Raw genomic sequence first — 26,152 nt, forward strand, 5'->3', positions numbered from 1 at the left:
TCTAACATGAAATGTATTTATAAAAGTCTTTTTTCTGAACACTAAGTATAACTTCATTTTATTTCATATTTAGCTTTCTTTTATTATATGGCTTCAGGTTATTCCATATTTAATTACTGATTATATAGAGACATGTTACTGAAAAAACTATACAGAAACTAAAATTTTCTGTCCATAAAAAGAGTTTAACCACATTTTATATACAGTTGATCTTTTTCATGGTATTTATGTTTCATAAAGTTTCTGTGAATGTGTTTCCTAAATTGGTGATGAAGTTCTGATTTAGAGAATACTGAGCTATGTCTCCTAGGAGAAATACACAGGTTTTCCCTACCAATTAAACATACATTTAGCCCTAGCCAGTTTGTCTTAGTGGATAGAGTGTCAGCCTGTGGACTGGAGGGCCCCAGATTGCATCCCAGTCAAGGACATATACCTCTATGTAGTCTTGATCTCCTGTAGGGGACATGGGGCATGCACGAGGCAGACAATCAAGGATGTTCCTCTCTTATCGATGTTTCTATCTCTCTATCCCTCTCCCTTCCCATCTCTCTAAAAATCAATAACTTATTAAAAAAAACAAAACCAAAACACATACGTTTATGTGTGTTTCTGTTATAGACACCTTATGTAATATATAGTTCTTAAACATTATTAATTACATACAGTATTTATTTAGAAGGAATCATTAGCCACTTTCAGCTTTTCTGTAGCTTCATCATAAACTGTAAAAGCCAGTGAATGCCCTCTTTCTTTTCCGATGGAGCATGTTGATTCATTTACATTGAACTGATAACTCAGTAACTCAAGCCTGAATGTAGGTCACCACCTGCGTTTTCCCCAGAAGGCGCATCACAGCCTTCTTGAAACATGAGACATCACTTCAAGCTATCTTTGAGTGCCATTTTAAAGAGCCAATTCACAGATTAAAAAAACATAAAAAGTGCAAAAAATGTGGCATTAAATAGATGGTGGAAAACAACACTTTTATTTCTATTTACTTACATTTTTGCTTTACAACCATTTTTTTAAATAATATTTTTATTGTTTAAAGTATTATATAAGTCTCATTTTTTCCCATTGACCTCTCCCCAGCCACACCCCTTCTTCCCCCGAACATGCTCTTTCCCCCACTCCTCTCCCATCTGTGTCCATTGGTTATGTTCATATGCATGCATGCAAGTCCTTTGGTTGATCACTTTCTTACCCCCTCATTCCCCAACCTTCTACTCATTTATGATATGAGAGCTGAAACAGGAAAAGAGAATATAGCCTTGTTTGACCTCAGCTATGAGCATGCTTATCAAGGGGCTAACATTTTTTACCTTTTTGTGCATGTCTATAAAACCCATGAGTATTGATCTGGAGGTTTCAAACACATTTTAGTGAGTCAGCAAAACCACAAAGATAGAATCTAAAAATAATGAGAATCAAGTATATTTTTAAAATTATTTGAAATAGATGCAACCACCACAAACTCGGAACCCATCTCTCTTGAAAATATTGCAGGGAAGCTCCTATGATTCAAATTTCCTTAGATTGGCTTACATAGTAGAGAAAGGAAATACAAAAAGCAGAAACACACAAGGACCACATGAGACATTAGTCATTTTTGCCATACGTAAAAGTGGGAAATCAAGACACATAGAAAGGAGAACAAGACAGCTGACATTTCTAAGGGTAGATTTTTAACAGAGATCGAAATGTGTAGAATTAGAACAAAAGATGATTTTAATTCACACTATTAAACAGTAAATAGGGTTATGCCAGTTGTGTGGCTAAATTCTTATTGTCCATTATGGTCATCATAAGCTATGTTTTGCATTTTATAATATGTATATCTAACTCTAAATCCTTCAGTTTACAGCAACAGTGTATTAATAGCTGGGATTTGAGCTTGGGGGTAAACTAAATATGAGTCCATCCTCTAATAAAACTATAGTTTGTGTTGTAAATTTAACATGAGGGTATGCCAGTATTTAACTAAGATGAAAAATTATCACAGTGTGTCTTCAGTAGTTGTAAAGTCATTGAGCATTATTTTTAAAGTTTCTAATTTCCTGTTTTGTTGTTATTTATAACCATATTAGTAGCCCTGCACACAAATCCATGCGCCAGTAGCTCCCTGCCTCCTGCCTCAGCTGGCTGCCCCACCCACCGCCTGTTCTCTCTCTGCTGCAAGTAGCTGGCTGCTCTGCCTTCCTGTAGTTCTCTGCTAGTCATTACACATGGCATAATGTACATTGCATATTACCTCTTTATTACAGTATATAGGATAGTCACATAATATACATGATTAAAAATGATAATAAAATTATTTTTAGAAAAGTTTAAAATAATTTAAAAAGCCAAATAAAAACTAGAGAAAAAATGCAACTAATTTATAGGGAACATATGTATCACACTACTTTTTCCCTAAATTGATAATATAATTTAGTAGTAAGGAAGACTATTATGAATTTTCTATCACATACATACCAGGAGAAAATGATTCCTATAGATACTGATGAACATTCTTGAATGTACCCATGAAAAGTTGTAAGCATAATGCCTCTACTTCCATCCTTTCTGGCCACCTGTGCTGTATTATCTCTTTAGTAGAATGTTGTTGCTCCCACACCTGGCTAATTCTTTCTGTACTTTCAGGGTAGTAAGTTTATCTTTAGATAGTATCCCGGAATTTTAACTCAACAAAAGCAAACCATAGTTTTCCCTGAAAATAATTAGTTATTTTTCTGATCATTAATTTTTGGAAGTTTACCTGCTATTGATTCTAACTTCCAAAGAACCAACCACTGAACACATTCTACTCATTAAGTTTTTATTTTATTTTTATGGGGAAGTCTTAGCCCACCTCCATAATCTTAATGTCTACTCTACAATTCTCATGCCAGATTTTACAATTTTATTCTAGAACACATCACTTTGTTTTCTGTTTATTTGATTATATGTTTACATGTTTTTCTCCTCTCTAAAACATATATTGTGGAGCATAAATTACCCTTCATTATTTTTATTCTTGTTTTTCTATTTGGACTGTCCACAATAATACTCGATACATAGTATTAAAATTATGAATAGATGCAGTCCATAACATTTAAGAACTTGCCTTCAGTTTTTAATACAGTTTAAATTAAAGTCTCAGGAATAGGATGTTGTATAAATAATTACTGTTATTTGTTTCTTTTTTATTCATTTTTTTCCTGGTAACATGTTTATTTTATCCATTGGTTTCCAGGCACCTTTACTTCAAAATACAGAACATAATACAACTAGTAGGGTTGTTTTTCCATGATTGTTCAGTGACTATAAGGGCTTAGTGAAATGGAGACTAGGGTAATTATGCAATCAATCTGGGTAAGAAAAGGGAGTTGAAGGAGCAACCACACAGATTCTTTCTTCAAGTCATGAAAAATAGCTTTGAAACAAATCTGGAATTTTCTAATTATGGTTTAATCTTGTTTTCAATTTCAGCAGTATGATTTAGCAGCTAGATTTTATTTTCCACCCTAGAGCTAATAAAGTTTCATTGTTATATATTTTAAGTAAAACTTTAGAGGTTTAAAGTTAAATTCATGATTAATGCAGTGTTGGCAGGTTCTTATGTCAAATTATTCCTTAAGTTAATTCTTTTAAAATCGTTCTTATTAGGACAGTTTTGAAAACTGAATATTTTCCACAGTTCACAAGGTGGTAAATTTGCAATCACTTTCAAAATATTTTTAAAATATTGTTGTGAATAATTTATTTTACTTTAACAAGTATTGTTCATTAAACATGCATTTATAAGTAGCAGACCTGTTTCTATTACTTTCAACACAGCTGAGTGAAGGTAAAATTATATAATAGCTAATTGCATTTTCTTGCCAATGTCTGAAAGCTTTTGTCTATTCTGTTTTATACTCAGGACATAAAGTAAAATAGGTAGAACCATTTCTTTTTGCCACTAAAGAGAAAAATTGTTGGAGGAAGAGAAAAGGTAATTTTAAAGAGTTATATATTTACCGAACTGAGAGTGTTTACCACAATGAGAAGCATTTCAAAATAGTTCACACAGCCATTCATGTCTGTATCAATCTATCATGGAGGAGGTTGACCATATTTAGACCTTTAAGTTCTGACTCATCTTACATAGCACCTTCGTGTCTATTCTGTTATCTGACTTCTCTCACATCTCTCATTTTAGACAGACACACATCTTTCAGGAACTCAATGTCCCTGATAAGTTCTCATCTAGACAAGGGGGCTGGTGCTAAAATCATGGCCTCTCTTTGTTATGGGGTATGATGAACTGGACTGAGCCTATTCTTCAAAGCACTCACAATCAGTCTGGAGAACTCGCAAATACATAAACTGTTTACTTAAAAAGCTAAATAGTGAGTCTAGCCCAGTGATCAGCAAACTGCAGCTCACAAGCCAAATGCAATTCTTTGGCCCTTTGAGTTTTCAGCAAAGGCCAGTTTAGGAGTACCCTAATTAAGTGAATAACAATGTACCTACCTATATAATTATATAATTTAAGTTTAAAAAATTTGGCTCTCAAAAGAAATTTCAACCATTATACTGTTGATATTTGGCTCTGTTGACTAATGAATTTGCCGACCACTGCCTTAGCCCATTTGGCTCAGTAGGTGGATTGTAGGCCTGCAGACAGAAGGATGCTGGGTTTGATTCTAGCCACATGCCTGGGTTTTGGGCTTGATCCCCAGTATAGGGCATGATGGGGTCAGCAGATCAATGATTCTCTCTCATCATTGATATTTCTATCTCTTTCTCCCTCTCCCCTCTTTTCTGAAATCATTAACAATATACTTTTTAAAAAGCTGGTGAATCATAAACAAAAGAACAAAAAACTATGAAGGGACCTCATGAATGTTGGAAGCATTATTCAAGAGGAGACACTTAAAGAATGAATATGAATTTGCCAGAGAATGAAGGCAAAATGCTCTTTTTCAAACATTATGTAAAAGGTACCAACACTCTCAAAGGAATATGATGGTAGTTATTGTTTTGAGTCCTGCATAGTTGCATGTCTCCATAGTTGATCTAAGAAAGAGTATTTGACTAATACCACGTATATGGTAAAAGTATCCTCACACTCTCAATACATCAACATATTGAGATAATATAAGGCATATTTTAAGTAATATACTGCAGAACTAAGGCCACCCCACATCCAAGGGAACCCCACCCTAATCCCGCACACCCTTCAGGGCAAACCAGTCATCCCCTCCCTTCCCCAATGCACCAGGCCTCTATCATATCTAGTAAAAAAGTAATATGCAGATTGACCATCACTCCAAAACAAAAGATGGCTGCCCCCATGTGGTCAAAGAACCTGCTCCCATGTGGACACAAGATGGCCACCACAAGATGGGGAGAGCAGTTGGGAGGGACCAGTCATGCAAGGGAGGGCAGTTGGGGGCAATCAAGCCTGCAAGAAGAGCAGTTGGGGAGCCCAGGCCTGAAGGGGAGGGCAGTTAGGGGCAAACAGGCTGGCAGGGGAGCAGTTAGGCATCAATCAGGCTGGCAGGGGAGTGGTTAGGGGTGATCATGCTGGCAGACAGAAGCAGTTAGGAGCAGTTAGGTATACAGGCAGGCAGGCGTGCAGTTGGGGGCGAGCAGTCCTGGATTGTGAGAGGGATGTCCACCGGAATGGGCAGTCAAACATCCCTTGAGAGGTTGGAGATTGGAGAGGGTGCAGGCTGGGCTGAGGGACACCCCCCTCCCGCTGCGCATAAATTTTGTGCACCAGGCCTCTAGTTTATTACATAAAACAATGAAAATTATACTGCTTAGGGTCTTAAACATTTATAAAGGGATACGATGTCTATGAGGCAGGAGGAACCATTACATGAGACCAAAAGAAAAAAAGAGAGAAATAATCAAGAGAGTAATATTAAAATGGGATAGGTTGAGATAAGCACAAATTTAAAAATAACTAAGTGGAAACAGAAATAATCCTGCAGAATATTTAACCAGAAAATGGGATAGAAACATAAAAAGTTTATCCAGCATTAAGAAGAGCAAGGGAATAAAAATAATGGGGAAGCATATTAGGTAAATTATAAAGATAATTAAAATGGAATTATAAACATTTGAAAGGCATTAATTAAATAAATTTAAAATTGTCAAAATTAAATTAAACTTGTTTAAAAGCTGAGTTTTAAAAAGTTAAAATAAGCAAATTTCAGGCAAATCTTATTACTAAGATGCATAATAAATAAATACATGAGTGAATAAAGTAGAAAAATCCTGAACCCCAAAATAATCAATAAAAAGGGAGTGCAATGATGTTGAGAGATTTTTAAAAAAGATAATATAATGATTAACAATTTGAATACAGTGATTAATTTTCTGAGGAATTATGTTTAAATAAATAATAACCATAGAATGCACATTTGTCAACATTTCCTCCATAAGACTTTCTTATTTTCATAAATATTTTGTTCAAATCTTTAAAGAAACAAAATACCTTAAAATAGAATGTATTCCAGATTATTTTTTTAAAAAAAGTAATACGATATTTATTTTACAAATCAAGTAAAGCATTGATACCAGGATATATATAGAAATTTCTTCTATGCACAACCTTTATAAGGATAGAATATGCATATACAAAATTTAAATACTTTATCAAATTCAAAGGCTCTCTTGCTCAAATGCAAGAAGATTAGAAAAGTAAAAAAGTAAGACTAGTAAGAATAGTTTCTATTAATATAGGATATGTTTAAATAAATGTGTGGTTCTTAGTTTTATAATTACTATTGGGAAATTAGAAATTGTGGGAATACTTTATTGTCAAAATATCATATCTGAAAATAATACAGAATAATATTGACTGTAATTGAAAAATAAAATTTTAAAAAGCGTACTTTAATGTTTAGAAATATTAAAATTCATTTAAAATACATTATATTCTTTTTCAGTTGTAGGAAATTGTTATGTTTTTAAAATACAACTTTGGTTATCACATTGAATTAAAGTTATTATAACCTATATTTATTTATATAGTAAACCCTTTGCTAAACTGAAAACTTTTGTATAATTTACTAAGCATGCTCTGGATAAGAATAAATTGCCACTATTAAATCATAAAAAAGTACTGTTATCAGTAAAAATGAGGGTAAAATAACACTTTGCATTATTGTTAGATTTAAGATAGCAAGCCAACTATATAAGAAAATCTGATAAATAAACTTTGTTTTTAATATGATTAATGTGGTTGTTATTGTTTATGTAGCCATAATCAATGACAATTTTAACATGCTTAGTAAAAAAATAGGATAAAGTCATGCATTTATATGCTCAATTGATTTTCAACAAAGTGAGTCAAAGCAATCCAAAGGCGAAAAGAGTGTCTCTTCAACAAATGGTGATCACAAAAATGGATATTCATTTGGAGGAAATAAACCTCATTTCACAATTCAAATCAGACACAAAAATAAAAGACTGACATCACCAAATTGTTAGTAATAATGTGGAGCAACTTATCCCTCACACTGTTTTTGAGAAGGTAAAGGTTTTAGAATAAGTTATAGTAGTTTCCAATAATTAAACATGCACTACCTTTGACTTTAGGATTTCACTTCTAGATATATTCTCAGAAGGAATGAAAACATGCACATGCAAAAACTAGCACAGGAATAAGCTTAGTGAGTTTATTTTTAATAGCCCCAAACTGAAAACACCCTAGGTTTCCATCAATAGAAAAATAGCTTAAAAATGATCCTGCCAGCTGGTGTGGCTAAGTGGTGGAGCAAAGACCTGTGAATCAGGATGTCAAGGTTTGATTCCCATTCAGGACACATGCCCAGGTTGTGGGGTCAACCCCCAGTGTGGGGCATGCAGAAGGCACCGATCAATGGTTCTCCCTCATCATTGATGTTTCTCTCTCTCCATTTCCCTTCCTCTCCAAAATTAGTAAATATCTATCTTAAAACAAATCTCTGATTTCTATTTCTATATATTATATAATGAAATATTATTCAACAACAACAACAAAAAAAAAAAAACACACTAGCAGACACAATATAAATGAACTCTAAAATGAATCAAATGAAAATGAATAAAGCCAGTCACAAAATAGGTACATATCTGTAAGCTTACATTTATATGAAATTTTAGAATGTGAAAAGCTAATTGATGCCGAGAGAAAAGGGTAGCATGGTTGCTTTTGCCAGGCTGCAGTGGGGGTTTGATTAGAAATAAGCATGAGAGAACTTTCTGGAGTAATATTAATGCATATTTTGACAAGGGTTTGGATTACATAAGTAGATGCACTTGTTAAAACACAGTAAGTGTACTCACGTTTTACTATAAGTAAACTATATAAAATAAAATAAAAACTATAAATAAAGACAACTCTAGTTAGTAAATTATGTGCTGAATTTTTGAGGGAGACATTTTATGTCTGCGATTTATGTTGAAATTTATCAAAAACTTAAATGGACTGATGCATGGAGAGAAAAATAACTATATTGATACATGATAACACAAATATATTCAAATATTAACGGTATGATCTAGGTAGTGAGTCTGGACACTTATTGCAAAGTTCTTTAAAGTTTTCCGTATGCTGGAATATTTCCATAGTAATACATTGAAAAAAATTATACATCTACAGTGACACAGTTATTATATTTCTAGTTATTTACCTAAGAGAAATGAAAACATGTTTACAAAAGATGCTGTACAAGAATATCTATAGTATCTGTATTCATATTAACCTAGAACTGAAATAAGCCCAGATTCCCATAACAGGTGAATGCATACACATATTGTATTATATTTATACAAAGAAATGTCACTGAGCAATGGAAATGAGTAAATTATTCATATTGCAGCAACATAGATGAACATCAAAATGTTATGTTGGGTGAAAAAAAATCTAGCTTAAATTAGTTTATATAGAATTATTTCATTTAGATGAAGTTTTAGAACAATCCCAACTAACTTTTAGTGATACAGTCAGTGCAATAGTTATCTGAGGGGTAGAGGTGGTGTTGTTTGCCTAGTGGTGGAATTGTTTTACATACTGAATGGAAACTTGTGTTACATGGATACAAGGATTTATCAGAAGTGATTTTACTGTACACTTAATATCTGTGCATTTAATGATAGGAGATTATATATATATATATATATACACACATACACACGATATATGGCTAATACCCTGTTTCCCCCAAAATAAGACTGTGTCTTATATTAATTTTTTCTCCCAAAGTTGTGCTAAGTCTTATTTTCAGGGGATGTCTTATCTTTCCATGCACTAGGTCTTATTTTTGGAGATGTCTTATTTTCGGAGAAACATGGTATGCTAAGTGTCCATCCAGGTAATGACATCACCTGACTTCCTCTTCCTAGCAATGAGTAGCCTCCTTGCAGTTTCTTCAGCCTAGGAACATAACTTGCTTTGGAGCCAGGTGGGAATATTTTACACTTTTACTAAATGTTTGTGAAGCATTTTCCCATGTCTCATCTCATTTGATCATAACAGAAGTCCTGAAGTACTGAATAGCAGACTCAGTGGAATCCTAAAACAGAGATTTAGAAAGTTTAAAACTTGACCTGACTGAAAAGAAATAAGAAATGGTGGATCTTAAAAATGACTTCAGGTTTTCTCACTGTGCAGAAGATAGTCAAACACTGCTGATCTCCCTGCATAATCTATAACAACAGCCTGCTTCATGTTGATATTTACTGCTGTGTTGCTGACAATTACCTGCAAGATAAGTTGGGGTGCTTCACTGGGCTGGAAAAAGTTTAGCTAAATCAGAAAGCAGGTCTAATTAAGCAAGTTTATTCTATATCTATAAAAGGCTAAGTTGACTCACACATGCATGATACATATACAGTAAAGCTCTCACTGATGACAACTGCCTGCATGTGTTTCTGTCATTGTCAATCGTGAATTTGGTTGATACTTCTATTATAGCAAAAGGGCAAATAGAGATATTAAAATATTTATTCTAATTAATTTCCTTTCAAGGTGTACTAATTCATGCTTTGGTCCTCTAGTACTTAAATAAAAAGTGAAAATTAAGAATGGGTGTGTGTATGTATCTATAGCTGGGATTTAGAAGGTTCCAGACATGCTGACATACATATGAAAAACAGAATAAGACCATTGTTGTCAAACTGTAATGTGCATATAAATCATCTAGTCTTAGGTATACAGATTCCAATTCCTATTTCTGGTATGGGATCTTTTTTTGTATATTCATCAAGTTTTCAGATTATGCTAATAATACTGCTGCACCATGGACTATACTTTGAGTATAGCAAGCGCTGGAGATGTAACTAACTCAAGTGAATTTCTATGCTTCAGATATTTAAGCTATCTCCTGTGATAGCTTAAATTTTTTCCACCCTTAATTACATAGAATGGGATAAATTATCAATTATTTTCAGGGAGGCAAATATATAACCAATGAAAACATATAATTTCAAAAAAATCAGATATTTTTAAAAATGTAACACACTATATAATGAGGTTATTCATCACTAGAATTGATCAATTAATGTTCATTAACTCTTAGGGATATAGCAGAAATGTGTGTGTGTTTAAATTTGTGTTGCTATTATGTTAAATTGCCTCTAAATATCTATGATATCTATGATATCTATGATTCTATAGTGAAAGTAGGGGAGGCACAACTATTACAAAACATGTACTACCGCAAACCTATAAACTACATATGTTTTAATCTGAGATAAGAGTATGAAAATGAAAAGTTGGGCTCCTGCAGTCAAGAAGGCAGACACTTTAGAAAGTTCCAAGTTATTTTTATGTTTGACACTTAACCAAAAAGTATTTAACTAAAATATTTTCTGTCTCTATTAAATATTTTTATATTACACCACAATAAAATAGTCTTTAGTTAAAGAGTAATCTTGCATTAGAATTTTGACTTTAGTGGGTCATTATTTCCATTCTTTGAATTTATAGAAAATGTTCAATTCTATTAATATAATGAAACATTCCCATAATGTGCTCACGATGCCAGCTGAAGAACATACTCTCCTCTTTTCTGGCAAAAGACAAATTGTGCTCCAACCAAAATAGCCTCATTTTGTTTCCCTTGTCATGCTGGAACTAGGAAGATGTCATTCAAAAGAGTTAAATATTCAGAAGATGTGCAAAATCACACGATTTCAACATTAGGATACACCATTAAATTACCCAAGTTCCTTGCCTTCCACCAATTGACTTTATCCAAAGATTTCCAAATTTTAACTTTGCTACTATCCACATTAACCACTCATTTTTTAAACTTTACCCAATGCAAATGAAAATATTATATATTTCCAGAAATTACTTTTTAAATTTTCAAATATATAATCACATAATATTTTTAAGTATATAATCTTAAGCTGCTATAAGTCAGGGGGTAAAGAAATCTGTATGTAATATCTATTTAATGCATTTAACTGAATATATACATTCCTATAATAAATATGATAGACTAAAAGATTACATGGAGAAGTTTTAAAGTTAATAATAAACACATAAAAATCTACATACTGAAATTAGTAAAATAAAGTTGAATTCAGGCAAACTAGTAGTGTCAAAATTAAACCAAATGCCTTTTTAAATTAAATGTAATATTTTTCGACTAATTAAATTGGTGTCATGTGGTATGTTTACAAAGTTTCTATCTCAGGATTTTAGAGTCTCACAAACTAAATAATCCCTTCCCATCCCATGAGAAACAATTTTCCATATTTCCAGATGGAATATGGGACATCCATGTAAATTATATTTGTTATTACTCATGCATTTCCCACTTCTATGACAAAGTTATGTTGTTCTAATTGAAAAGAAAGGCAAGGGAATATTTTGAGAAAACATTCCTTATTTTTCACTTTAGAAATATGGCTTCCCTATGTGTGATTACATTTATCTTCCCCCCACCCCAACCCACTTAGGAAACACTGATATTTTATAACTCAGAAAACTATTGGCTCAAAATATCTTATCCATCTATACAACAAATAGAAGACATATAATGAATGAAATGACAGAGGATGTATGCTGTTATGGGTCATGACCAGGTGGATAAGGAGCTCTAAGTAAGAGTTTCATCTCAGAAAAGCCCTATCATATCAACCACAACTAATGACAAAACTATAGGTTATGGGGTTGAGAGTAGCTGTGAAGGCTCTTATTCAAGACAATTCTATCTAACAAAGAGGGAATATGCAATTTAACCATCACACCTTCACAATATGGTGGCTCCCAGTCCCCTCAGCACAGCCTGAGTCTCCCTGGCCTTTCAGCCTCACCACAGGGAAAGGGAATGACAGGTGCATGATGCTGCTGGACCCACCCTGAGCCCCCGTACTGCCTACGGCGGGCCTGAGGTGCAGGCAAGTCTTAGATGGTGGCTGCCCAGCCGCCCAAGGGTGCCTGAGGCTCTGGAAATCAGGGTCGGCCGTACTTGCACTGCTGGCAGTGGCAGCCGCAGAGGTGTGATGGGGGCATTGCCTCCCACACTTAAGGGCTCCTGTGAGAGTGGGCAGGCCAGGTTGAGGGAGCCCCCCTCCAGGGCATGAATTTTCATGCACCAGGCCTCTAGTTTATAATAAACTGAGAAATTAACTAGTGCCATAGACCTTCTTCAGGTATAATTCACAATTAAACTCAAGAGAAAGTGTTTATGGTTTACTAAATCTAATAAATAAATATTTGAATCAGGTTACAGTGTAAATGAACTATTCCTCCCCCTACACATACACAAAATAATGAAGATATTTATATTGCTTATGCCTGTATATAATAGTTATTTAAATTTCTCACCTTCTTTAACCATAAGCTGTAGTTATTATGCTTATTCATAATTTCTTAACTTTACAAAGAGAAAACATCTGAAATAATGAAAAATTGCAAAGTTTTGATATTTTTATGACCTGTGAGGGTAAACAGATTATTTTTCTTCTCCACCATGTTTTTATATTTTTGCTCATGTGCTTTACTGATTTTTTAATATTATTTATAAATATATTTGCTTATATAGGATCATGTTTGGTATCATAAATCTAATCAGATATTTATATCTTGAAAATAAATGTTAGGTACATGAGAAAATTCTAACAGTTCTCTGAGTTTATGTATATCTGGTTATAATAAAATAGATAGACATAAATCAATTGCTGACAGTAGTCAATCTAAAATTAAATATGAAAGGAGTTTTTGAAGAATCACTAAGGAGTTTTCACCCAGTGTGGAATATCAGGGAAGGCTTCTGTGAGGAAATCATGTATATGTTGAGGTATGATGAATTATAAAACACTACTAACTAAAGAGAAGAGGATTGCAGAGAGAGTCTAAAGATATTTATGTGATAAAGTCCATAAAATTGAGTGATGAATAGATATGTGAGTGTGAGAGAGCAGGATGAGATGTAAATGACTTGAAGTATTATTGCTTATCTACATATATAAAGCCTAAATGATTGGCCAACTTGCTGACTGGCCAACCAGCTGACCGTCCAGTTGCTACAACGTGAAAGGGAAAGGGGCTCGGTGCATGGGTTCATGCACTAGTGGAGTCTCTTGGCCTGGCCTGCGGGGATTGGGTCAAAACCAGCTTTCCAAAATCCCTGGAGGGATCCCAGATTGCAAGAAGGTGCAGCTCAGGCTGAGAGACCCCACCATGCATGAATCCATGCACCAGATCTCTAGTGTCAATAGAAAGATGGTGATGATATTTATTCTAACAGGTTATCCTGGAAGAAGTAACCTATTGGTGTTGAAGAGAGTAAAGTCTATGAATTTAGTATTTATTTGTTGGCTTTGATGTGTATTTTAGCACTGATGACATATTAAGAGTAATTGGATATATTATATAAATCTATATTTCAAAGGAGGTATCTGAGTTGGGTATATGAATTTAAGAGTCACCTGAATTATAAGTACACACTGAGGACTATGATGTAGATGAGATAAACCATGGAAGGAATACAGAATGTGATGATAAAAGATATCGACGACATGTGTTTGAGAACTTGAAATATTTAGTAGCTAACAAAAGAGGATGAATATGCATATAAGACACACACTGAGCAACCACAGAGAAAAATGGTCCCTCAGAAAAGGGCCCTGTCAATGAAATAAAATAAAAATAAAAAAGTGTTTCAAGGATGTGACCAGCATTTGTAGTGTCAAATGCTTGATATGTGTCTGAATGGTAAAGTATGAGAATGAGTGAATTTTTTTCATGGGGTAATAGAATATGGAGGTTATAGGTGATCTCCTCAAACATTGCTTTTGTGAAAGGACTGAGAAAGATCGAAGTTAGTGTGCTGGCCATGGAAATGCATTTCACAGATCTGCTTTTGATTGGCAGGTCCAGGTGCTGCCCCGTTGGATCCACCACTGGGTTAACAGGGAGCCCGTGTTTGCTGTGCTGTGCTCCCAGTCATCATGCAGGCTGATGACCAGGCCTGACACACAGAAAGTTTAAGAAAGGCCCGTTAAAGATGGGTAAAAAAGAACTCCATTATGTAGCTGTGAAGAATAGAAAGTATATGGTAATAAATGGAACTTTGTGTGTGAACATGTATTTCCACCTCAGCTCCCTGTGCCTTTATCCTCCCCTATTTGGTGGACTCCAAACTCCATATGGGAGGCCTTGAGGAGACAGATACATACATTCATTCTAACATGGATCTATGATTATATATACATATATATATATATATATATATATATGTTTTGTTTTATTTTATTATTTTATTTTATATTTTTATTGATTTCAGAGAGGAAGGAAGGAAGGAAGATAGAAACATCAATGATGACAGAGCACCATTCATTGACTGGCTGCCTCCTCAAAGCCCCACACTGGGATTGAGCCCACAACCCAGGCATGTGCCCTGACCAGGAATCAAATCATTCATAGGTCAACACTCAACCACTGAGACATACAAGCTGGGCTTTCTCTGTTCTTTATCCTTGCTGGTTATGACGGTTAGGCTCAGTCAGAAAAATAGACATCACAACAATTATTTTAACAGAAAGAATGTAATAAAGAGAACTAACTCAACAACTATTGTACAGAGCTGTTCACAATACCTGCTGCTGAAATCAAATATGATCATTGAAGTGGAGTCACTAAGGTGTCTGATGTGAGCAGGCAGCGAGGCACAAATTTCTATAGGTAGAATTGGTTTGCTTTGTCTCTAGGTGCATAGAGTAGTAGTTGGCCATGTTTAAATGAAGTCTCACTTATTGGACCATCATCATTGCTAATTGGTGGCAGAATAGAAGATGTTATAACTCATTTTCTTGGCATTGAAGCCTTATAGATTGGCTTGTGATTTTAATCAATTTGGAAGATTCTCCTTTGATTGCTTTTCAATCAAAAAGCAATGTTAGTGTTATTGACACCAATAGAAACACATATTCCTAAGTGGTTTATGATAGATCAAGGAGGGAGTATTAAAAGTGTCATTTTCTGAGATGGAGAAAACAGACATGTTTGCTGGGGATAAAAAAACCTTAGTGTTCAACAAGTTGAGTTAAAAACTCACAAGTGTTTTATAGAACTTCTATAAGATATGAAGAGGTTATTTGTATTTACTAATAAGCATGGAGCTCAAGGGAAATGTCCTGAATATATAGATAAAGCTAGTAGAATGACTGAGATACCATGGAGAAAAATGAAGAGTTTTCCCAAGGATGGGACAGGATTTTTGAAGCTGGGGCAGGAAAATAGCTTAAGAATGAAGGAGCAACTAGAAAGAGGAAAACACTGGGAGTAATGCTATGGAAATCAGGAAAGTTTCAAGAATGCAAAATATATTTAAAAAATTGCCCTTAATATAAAATGCTGCACTGGATATGTTCTGAGAAGAAGCCACTAGACTTACCAAGGAGACTATTGATGAACTGTATTGAGTAGTAAAGGATGACACCAGATTTTATTGGCTTGATCATGAATGCCAAATGAAGAGGTACAGCCAATGAGATAAAACAAAACAAAACACTGCTTCTTACAATAGCTGCTATTTAAACTGCTGCAAAAGTTTGAATGTTAATAATAAAGAGAAAGCTTTACAAATGCTTAGGTAGAGAGTTAAAGCTTTGGCAATTTGTACAACTTTATATACTAAGAATATTTAACCTTTACCTATGGTATTTTTCATTCTGACATTAATAGTCAACTAAGCCATTAACTCTGATTTAGTGAAATTATTGATGAAGTATGCAGATCACTTTTCTCTAACCTTGCTCTCTAATAACTTTCAAGAGGTGAAGAATTTGAACTTCAAAATATAGATATTTTTTAAAGTTTTCTCAATAATGCCCCTTTCATGTTCAAGTGAAAATACTATTAAGTCAAATGTAAGAATGACATGCACTGTGTTTTGTTTTAAGAATAACTTCAGAAGTCTAAAGAGGGAAGAACCCTTGCCCTGTTGCTCCTAACCCCTTAAGCACATACTCATGCACACACACTGCATCTTAGTACCGACCAGAAGACATTCATTCTAGGTTCATTTATGTGGACACAACCTGGTCCTCATATGCCCTGGAGTGAAATGTATGTTTCTCCTTCTTTCACTAAAATGAATTAGAGTAATGACCTTAACTTTGGGTTGCAGTTCCATCTTTAAGGATCTTGGAAATCACTATTCCCTTCTGACAAAAAAGTAAAAGCTTAAGAGATTGAAAAATTAACCATTCTAGGATATGAGAGAGGATAGAGGTGAAACTGCTATCCTCAAGACTGGAGTGAGCCCTGTTGGGGTAGCTCCATTGGTTAGAACATCCACCCAAGGTTTCAGGCTTGATCCCTGGTCAGGGCATATACAAGAATTAAACATATAAATAAGTGGAACAACAAAGCAATATTTACCTCTCTCTCTCTTCTACTCTCTCTCTCTTTCAAATTAACCAATAAAATAAAAATAATAAAAAAAAAAACCTGTAGAAACAGATGACTATGTATAGCAAGCATGTCAAACTTGTGGTCCACAGGCCTCGTGCAGCCCACAACAAATATTTTTGTGGCCCAGCCAATGTAATGGTACGCAAGAAACGTTTTAATAAAAATTCCGTAATTTAATTTTTACAAGTACTATTACACATAATTATTAATAATGAACTACAATGTTCACTAATGACTGATAACTATTACTATGTTGCATTCATTTCCCTTACACGCCTTATACGCAAGTGTACCATTTCTCTCCACTAATACTAGCTTAGAATATTTTGGCAACCAATTGCCAAGTGATCAGTCTTGGACTGACTTGGTTGGTGTGTGCAACAGGAATATTTTGCTTTCAGAGAACAAGAAAAATAGGTTTATTTGCATTACGCTTATTAATTTATGCAGTTATTCAGTGTCTAGAAAGTTAATGTTCAAGAAAAAATTAATTTTTATTAAAATGTTCTATTATTTTATGTTTACAATTATTTATTTCAGCCCTTTGTATTCATCATAGCTCAATCAAAATAAACCAATGTTTCGGTGAAGATTAAAGCTTTTTGCCCTGGCCACTTTGGCTCAGTTGATAAAAGCGTTGGCCTGTGGACCAAAGAGTCCCAGTTTGATTCTAGACAAGGGCACGTACCTTGGTTGCAGGCTCCCCCCAGGAGGCAACCAATCCGTGTGGTTCTCTTATATCGATGTTTCTCTCTGTCTTTCCCCTCTCTCTTCCCCTCTCCCTAAAAATAAATGGAAACATATTCTCAGGTGAGGATTAAATCAAGAAAGATTCCTCATCTAAAAAAAAAATATATATATATATATATATCTTCTTTAAAAAAAAAGGAAAATGGGAGCTTCGCCTCCCCCTCCCTCCCACATAAACTTAAACCTTGTTTATTTGACCCATGGTAGCCTTTGAGTTTAACATGCTTGATGTACAGGGCATCATGGCTTATTTTTCAGCAGGGACTCACAAGCAAACATCTCTGAAACAGTTGGGGTAGGAAAATCGGAACTGTAATTGATGAATTGCTGGAGGCTCCTTGCAGACCAGTCTGAGAGGTAAAAGCTCCAAGGGGACCCAGTCATAGGAGGCCCCTACACCTTGGTGAGTGTGACTTTCAGGAGCTCAACCTGGTGAATATCAGAGAGAAATCCCCTGGGGCTGCCAGCAGTGGGAGGGAAAAAGGAGCAGGTTTGAAATACAGTTGAGCACTCTGCTCATCACAAGGCCAGCCCTCAGACAAAGGAATCAACCAGAGTTTAACCTGCTGGGATATTGTCAGAGCCTAACTGACCTGGGAAGGGAGAAACACCTGGTGACCCTTATCTCGCAGCACCTAAGGGGGGATGGGGAGGAAGAGGAAAAGAACTGAAACACTTGTGACATGCACAGTCAGGAAGCAGAGGCTCATTAGAAGTCGGAGCCTTCATCATGGGGCTACAGAACACCCCCAACACATCACTAAAGGCCTATGTAAAGCAGTGCCTCCTGACAGGCGTGGCTCAATGGTTGAGCATTGACCTATGAACCAGGAGGTCATGGTTAGATTCCCAGTCAGGGCACACGCACAGGTTGTTGGCTCCACCCCACGTAGGGAGTGTGCAGGAGGCAGCCCATCAATGTTTCTCTCTCATCATTGATGTTTCTATTTCTCCCTCTCCCTTTCTCTCTCAAGACAATAAAAATATATTTAAAATAAAAATAAAGCAGTTCCTTTTACATCACATCTACCTGTAACCTTTAACTACAGTTGTTCCTATTTCTCTGGGAACACTGAAGAGGCTGCTTGACCCTTTTGCCATTGAAACATCCTATCTAATAAAGACAGAGTATGCAAACTGACCATCACTCCACGACAAAGATGGTGGCACCCACAACCAATAAGGAGATACTAGGCAAATTAACATGACAAAGATGGTGGTGGCCGAGCAGGGACACTCTGGGCCTCTGGGCAGCATGCCTACTATGAGTGGGGGGTGGGGGAGGTAGAGATGGAGAAGCTACAGGAGGGCAGCAGGGCCAGAGGGAAGGTGGATGGCAGCTCGGCTCCAGCTGGAGTGAAGGTGGAAGGTAGCAGCCAGAGCGAAAGGCCAGGGTCCTGAATGATGGAGAGAAGCAGGTGCCCATAACCAGGAGAAGGAAGACCTATTCTTGCATGAATCTTCATGTATCAGGCCTCTAGTATAGAACATAAGGCCTGCTCATTTACTCATGTATTATTTTTTATTTTGTAAAATGTAAGTTGTCTCTGTGGCCCAAATTTTTTAGTGAAAAAGTTACCTAGTGGCAATTCATCAACAGGGGAAATATGGGTTCCCCTAATGACATAAAAATTAGCACATGGCAACGAAGGATCTCCCTCCATGGCAGAGCAGGGTTTTGTTCTGGTTTCCTGGCACTTTCCCCTAACAAGATAGTGAATGAGGTGCCAGTCACAGAGGTGCTGAATGCGCTCTGAAAAGGACACATTAAATGTGAGGGACAAAGAAAATACCTGTGTATATAAGAAATCATGAAAGGGTAATGTAACGATATAGAAATTAATGAGATGACAAATGTGACAACCTCTGTAGTAAGTAACAAGATATATTACATTTAAATAGCCAAATTATGTAAATTGCTTTGACTTTATATCTTTCAGAATCCATAGATCAGAGCTTAATTGAATATAAATGAAAAACATTAAATGATGTCATATTGCTAAAGTAATATTTTGAAAGTATAAGAGTGTAACAATTGCTTTTGTTTTCCAATTTCAGATAATTTAAAAAAGAACCAATGTAATATATGTGTTTCACTCAATCCTAACCAGAATTCTCTAAGTCTGTATGAAAAATGTGTTGCTCCATATAAAAGCTAATGATAAAAATGAGTTAAGCCATTATATATAAAAAATCTTGGTAATATTTTTAATTGCTGTGCAACATCAATTATATCTGAGGGCACAGAAGGCCTTTAACTTAATTCTCAAATAGCTCAATGGCTTAAACATGTTTTGACCTATGGACTCAGAAAATAAAATTATTAAAAATAATAATTTTCTTCTGAATACTTATGACTTTTCTTGTGAACTTTTACTTGTGGTAAAGCAAACTTATAAATAAATTTAAAAAATAACTTTTAAAAGTTCTTCTTTTTTTACAACTCAGTGAATTTTGTTGTCCAATTCATCCTTTAACTGAGAGTGTGTTACTTCTTTCAAGGTTAAAGTTTTACAAAGGGTATTGATTTAATCCTATCTGCCTACATATTCAAGTTTCTAGTTCCCCAAATCTCCTAGCCCCAAAAACAGGCATTCATACTCCAGTTTCTACTTTCCACAATTGTTTAAATTATATATATGTATATATCTATCTTGAGAATATCATGATGAATAAAATAAGACAGAGAGAAAAAGTTAAGAATCATATGATTTTACTCATATGTGGGATATAAAACTGAAATCAAGAAATGAACAAATAAGAAAAACAAATAATAACTCACATATAGACATAGACAACAACATGGCTATTACCAGAGGGAAGGGGATGGAGCTAGTAAAGGGTGAAGGGGTTCAAATATATGGCGACTGAAGATGATCTGTCTTTGGGTTGTGGGCACACAATGCAATATACAGATGATGTATCCTAGAAGTGTACATTTAAAATCTATAATAATCTCATTAACCAGTGTCCTCTCAATAAATTTAATAAAATATTTTCAAAGTATTTTATGGTAACATAAGCAACACTTAGATATTTTACAGTGGGGTTGGGGTAGGGTTACAAATATTTATTTACCATATTGCCAGAAAAAATTTTTTCATCCTATTTTCAAACGTTGTTTTCCACCTTTATAAAATACACTGTATCAGAACTATATCCTAGGCAACTTTATCAGAACTCTGTGATTAAGCTTGTATTCCAAATTGGCCTTTAGAACATGACTTTATTCTGTAGTCATCTTGAATTAATAACACCTTGTGTTTTAAGAGATCTTGATCATTTGCATAAGGATAAGCAAGCACTACTTAAGAATGAAAAGGGTTTTGTGCTAAAATACCTTATACTTTATATATATTCCAGTGGCCCAGTATAAGGATTCATGCATATTGAAAGGAAATTTATTAGAATAAACATTTTAATATTGCTATTTGCCCTTTCTTTATAATAGAAGTGTCAACCAAATTCATGATTAACAATGACAGATGGAAACACATGCATGCAATTGGTACCAGCAAGAACTTTATAAGTATCATAAAAGTCAATTTAACCTTTTATAGATATAGAATAAACTTGCTTAATTAGACCTGCTTTCTAATTAAGATTTAGCTAAACTTTCCCAGCCCAGTGAAGCACCCCAACTTTTCTCTCAGGTAATTGTCAGAAACACAGCAGTAAATATAAACATGAAGCTGATTATTATTGTGGATCACTCAGAGAGAAAAAAGGATAAAATATTTAACTGCAGCAGTGTTTGACTATATTTGTGCAATGAGAAAACCTGAAGTCTTTTTCAAGGTCCACCATTTCTTACTTCTTTTCAATAGGGTCAAGTTTGCTACATCTTCATTTTCTGGCTAATGAAAAGAAAATAGGATTCCCTTGAGTCTGCTAACTACTCCAGGACTTCTGTGTGGATCAAATAAGATGAGGGACAGGAAAAACACTTCACAGACATTTGGTTAAAGTGTGAAATGTTTGCACCTGGCTGTAAAGCAAGTTGTGTCCCTGGGCTGAAGAAACTGCAAGGAGGCTAGTTGCTAGAGAGAGGAAGCTGGGCATTGCTTCATGACATCATTACCTGGTGCCACAGCCAGGATTTCCTGGCTGGCTGGGCTGTGGGCTGCATTTTGTGCCATGGGATCTTTGCAGTGTTAGCTGCAATCTGGTGGGCTGTTGCTCTGGAGTGGTGATGGGGACCTGTGTCCAACTTGGGGGAAGCTGAATGTTGCTTTGTGGGTGCCAAGTTTGCAGTGCCATTTCTGTGTAAATGGCCAGTGCATGTCATAGCAGCTCCTGCCTGACCATTTATTCCCTGGTGGTCAGTGAGCATCATAGTTGGACATTTAGCATCTTAGCCTTTTGCATATCTACAATAATCTATAATAACCCTACCTAATAAAAGATATGCAAATTGACCATCACTCCAACACACAAGATGGCTGCCCCCATGTGGACAAAAGATGGCTGCCACAAGATGGCCAGCAGGGGAGGGTAGTTGGGAGGGACCAGACCTGTAAGGGAGGGCAGTTGGGGATGATGAAGCCTGCAGGGGAGGGCAGTTATGGGGGACCAGGCCTACAGGGGAGGGCAGTTAGGGGCAATCAGGCTGGCAGGGGAGCAGTTAGGCATCAATCAGGCTGGCAGGGGAGAGGTTAGGGGTTGATCAGGCTGACAGGTAGAAGTGTTTATGGGCAAGTAGGCAGGCAGGCAAACAGTTGGGACCCAGCAGTCCTGGATTGTGAGAGGGATCCCAGATTGGAGAGAGTGCAGGCTGGGCTGAGGGACACACACCCCCGTGCATGAATATCATGCACGGAGCCCCTAGTTAAAGCATAATATGCTAATTAGACCGGTTGTCCTTCTGGACTAAGCTGGGGCTATGAGGGGCCAGGCAAAGGTGGTTGTGAATGCAGAGCTCCTTGCAAGAATGCATGAATTTTGTGCATTGGGCCTCTAGAATATATGCATATATAGCTCCACTTTTCTTTATCTTTTTAAATTCAGGAACCTTTAATATTGTGTTTGTTTACATATACCTTATATTGGCTGATTACCCTAAGCCATGGTGTCATATCAAGAACTCATCATTGGCCTCAGCTCTTGGCAAACTCCCCAGTACTCATACAAAACCAACCTACTCTTATTTAATTTAGATGTTTCTCTGTCATGGTTCAATTATTTTTATAAATTATTATGGAATTGGAAGAATAATTTAAAGTGGAGAGCAGCTACTAAAAAAAAGTCTGACAATTACAAGAAGAGATTCAAAATCATAACACAGAACCCATAGCCTTCTAAGACACTTTGAATATCTTTGCCATAAAAATATAATCTAAAGTGTGAATTTCAATTGAGCATGTATATATTATAGTATCATATTTAATATTGCCAGTGGTTGTTTGAAAACGGGGGTTTACAAAGGCTAAAATATAGTTATATATTTGTGTGGATTATAATCCAGTGTGTGACCAAGCTGAATGATGGATGCTCTCAGGAAAGCATTAAATGTTTTCACCTTGAAAACCCCCCGAGAATCAGTTTGAGAACTCCTAGAAGAGTTAGGACGTCTGAAGCAGACTTCCTAACTCTTCTATGAAATAACATAACTACAATGCCTGGTTTGCTATAATCTAGGTTTTCAAAGCTGTACATAAGTACTATATGAAAAAAATGAGTCTGGCTTTCCAATGAATGAGCCGAGAAGGTGGAACAACATGGGTTGCAGATTGGACCTTTAAGTAAAAGTGAGCCAAAGAGCTGGTGTTGATGTTATTGTTTGCTTTTAAAGAAACTACAATTTGTGAAAATAAACACATTACAAAACATGAGGGGATAGTTCAAGTTCTGAAATCATCCCTACATGGGGGAAATGTGGTAGTGTTATGTCACTTAATATTCTTTGTTGGAAAATATTTAGAAAGAAATAACAAATACAGACTTCACAAAATAAACCGATATGTATTGGTTATGAATTATCATAACAACTGATGTCACTAAACCCGTATTAAGGCAAGTCCCCCAGACTCCCCACATCTGAAATTTATCTTTGTGGTTAACTGTCACCAAGCAGATTTTTCTGGTTGCTTCCTATTCTCTCTGTTCTGTTTTTGTGGTTCCCCTTCTCCCCTCTCATTTTTCTCTCTCTCTAATCTATTCATCCATTCACCCTGAGTTGTTTTTTTTTATATAATTGTTGTTTATCATCAATCCACATAATCTGTGTCTCTAACACTTACAGTGCTTTTCCATCCTCATTTGCCCTTCAGTCCTTGCATCTACCCCTGTATATATTTTGAGGTGACTGGTGCTATATTTCCTAAGGATTCTAGTCAGCTGACTTCCACCTGGGTATGGTCCATGAAAGGTATTGCAGGGAAATTGTCAGTTGAGGGTTGAGAAGGAATAGATGAATTCCCCCTTCTCTCTCCCTCTCTTTATTTTAGAATACTTGGATACAAAGTTTCCCAGGTAAACCCTTTTCCAATATATCCAGAGCCTGGGACTCTCCCAAACTCTTCCCCACTTTATGCATCCAATCCAGTGTCATCGTAACTATTTGACATTAGTAACCTCTGGGCTATTCTACTCTCCAGATTTTGTGTTCTTAATTTTTCTTTCACTTGAATAGTCAACCAAGTGTCTGCATTCATCTGTTTACCTAGTCAGGAGGTTTCTGTTATCTGGTTAGACCCTAATTAACATAGAGATCTAAACATTTACCTTTCCCCTCTAAAATGCTGTTTTGCATGCAGTATCAATAAAATGAGTATTGGTTGGGTCTACTTTTAAAAAAAATTTCCTGCAAAATAAAGGGACTGCTGGTTCTGCCAGTTTGGTTTCTTCTGCTCCCCTACTCTATAGAAGATTTGTTTGTTGCCAGATACATTTTTGTCACAATAAAAACAGGACTAGAGCTATTCAACTAAATAGGGAAGGATACTGTGGGATCATGTCAAAGAAAGGTCTGTGTATGTAGCTGTTGCAAGACATAGAGAAAAAAGGCAAATTTTAGAAATATTACTATGTGTTACACTTAGGTCATTCAATAATGCAAATCAGGAAACAGGAGTTACATTAAAAGTAATATTTGTGGTGCTGTGTGCCTCTGAAGATATCTATCATTAGGGGTTTCTTAAGGGAACAAGAGCTGTTGCTTATGATGGGGGTAGTGACGGTTCATTGCAAAATTCTTTTCTCATTTTCTTCCATCTGCCTTGCCTTTCTCCTCTTTATTTATTTCTTAATTTTTTTTCCTAAATAGGAGTTACATTTTTAGAAGTTCTAAAACTAAAATTATGGTTGATTCTGAAAATGTATTTCACAATCATATAAATAGGTAACATTTATTTTTGGCCAGTTATATGGCAGGTACTGGTATATATGCCTCAAAAATATACCTGACTGAATCCTCACCAGGATTCTGTGAGTTCAGCAACATTATTAACCTCATTCCATAGCAGAAAGAATAGGTCTAGAGGTCAAATTGAAACTCTGAATTCCGACTTCAGGTACTAAGCTATTAGCTATTATGCTAAACAGAAAATACAGGACTTACTGAATGTTATGAAAAATAGACATGAAAGTAAGTTTGTAAATTTTCAAATTTCAGATAAAGTTAATGCAACGTGGGAACGATGACTTTGCAAGTGCATTGCTAATAGCAAATACCGGTAAAAGTAAATAGCTCCATAGCTCTTGTGTTTGATTGTAAAAGCACATTCCATAGGTGAAATCCTTTTACAATTTTCCAGAAGCAAATATTTAAAGAAATAAGTGAAAACAGAATTTGCAAATTAGAATAAGCTGAACATTATAGTTGACTATTTTCTGAGAGGTTTCTCTATAGAAAAAAGAAAGAAGTTGTTTTATTTTTTATATGTTTAAGGAGCACAAATAATATCACACAAAAAAATTTATTGCATATCACTTCCTTTATATTCTAAACATTGATCAAGGGTTTACACAGAAAATTTCGCATAGCCACTTTTCTTCTTTTTTTTCTGAATGTGTTTACTCCTGTGGTTTTATCACATATTTTCTATTGATAAAAATAAAACTCATTATAAAATCATTATTGACTTGAAGATGATGACAAGTGTACATAAATCCTTGATATTTTTATGGGATTATATTTCATGCTGAGATAATGGCCTAATAATTCACAGTGATATTTTCTTAATTATGTAGTTAAATACCTGATTATCGGTGATGCAATTTGTATTCTGTGAAAAATCCATGAATTCACTGTTGAAGTTAAAATGTAAGATTTTATTTAGAGCTTTTGTCTCTAAGTTTCCCTTTTCATGTGTGTTACTGGTTCTTTTATTCTGCTTAGTTTATTTTTTTTGCCTAAGGTGCCCTCTCCTCCTATTACTCATCTGTGTCCATCCTTTTCTTCTGTCTCTTAACAACCTCAGTCCTTATAGAGAAATCACAGGCTCTTTTTTATAGCTAAGTCCAATGTGTACTCACTCTTCTAATTGTCATCAAGTACATGTCGTT

This window comes from Pipistrellus kuhlii, unplaced genomic scaffold (assembly GCF_014108245.1).
Source record: "Pipistrellus kuhlii isolate mPipKuh1 unplaced genomic scaffold, mPipKuh1.p scaffold_m20_p_1, whole genome shotgun sequence".
Taxonomy (NCBI): domain Eukaryota; kingdom Metazoa; phylum Chordata; class Mammalia; order Chiroptera; family Vespertilionidae; genus Pipistrellus; species Pipistrellus kuhlii.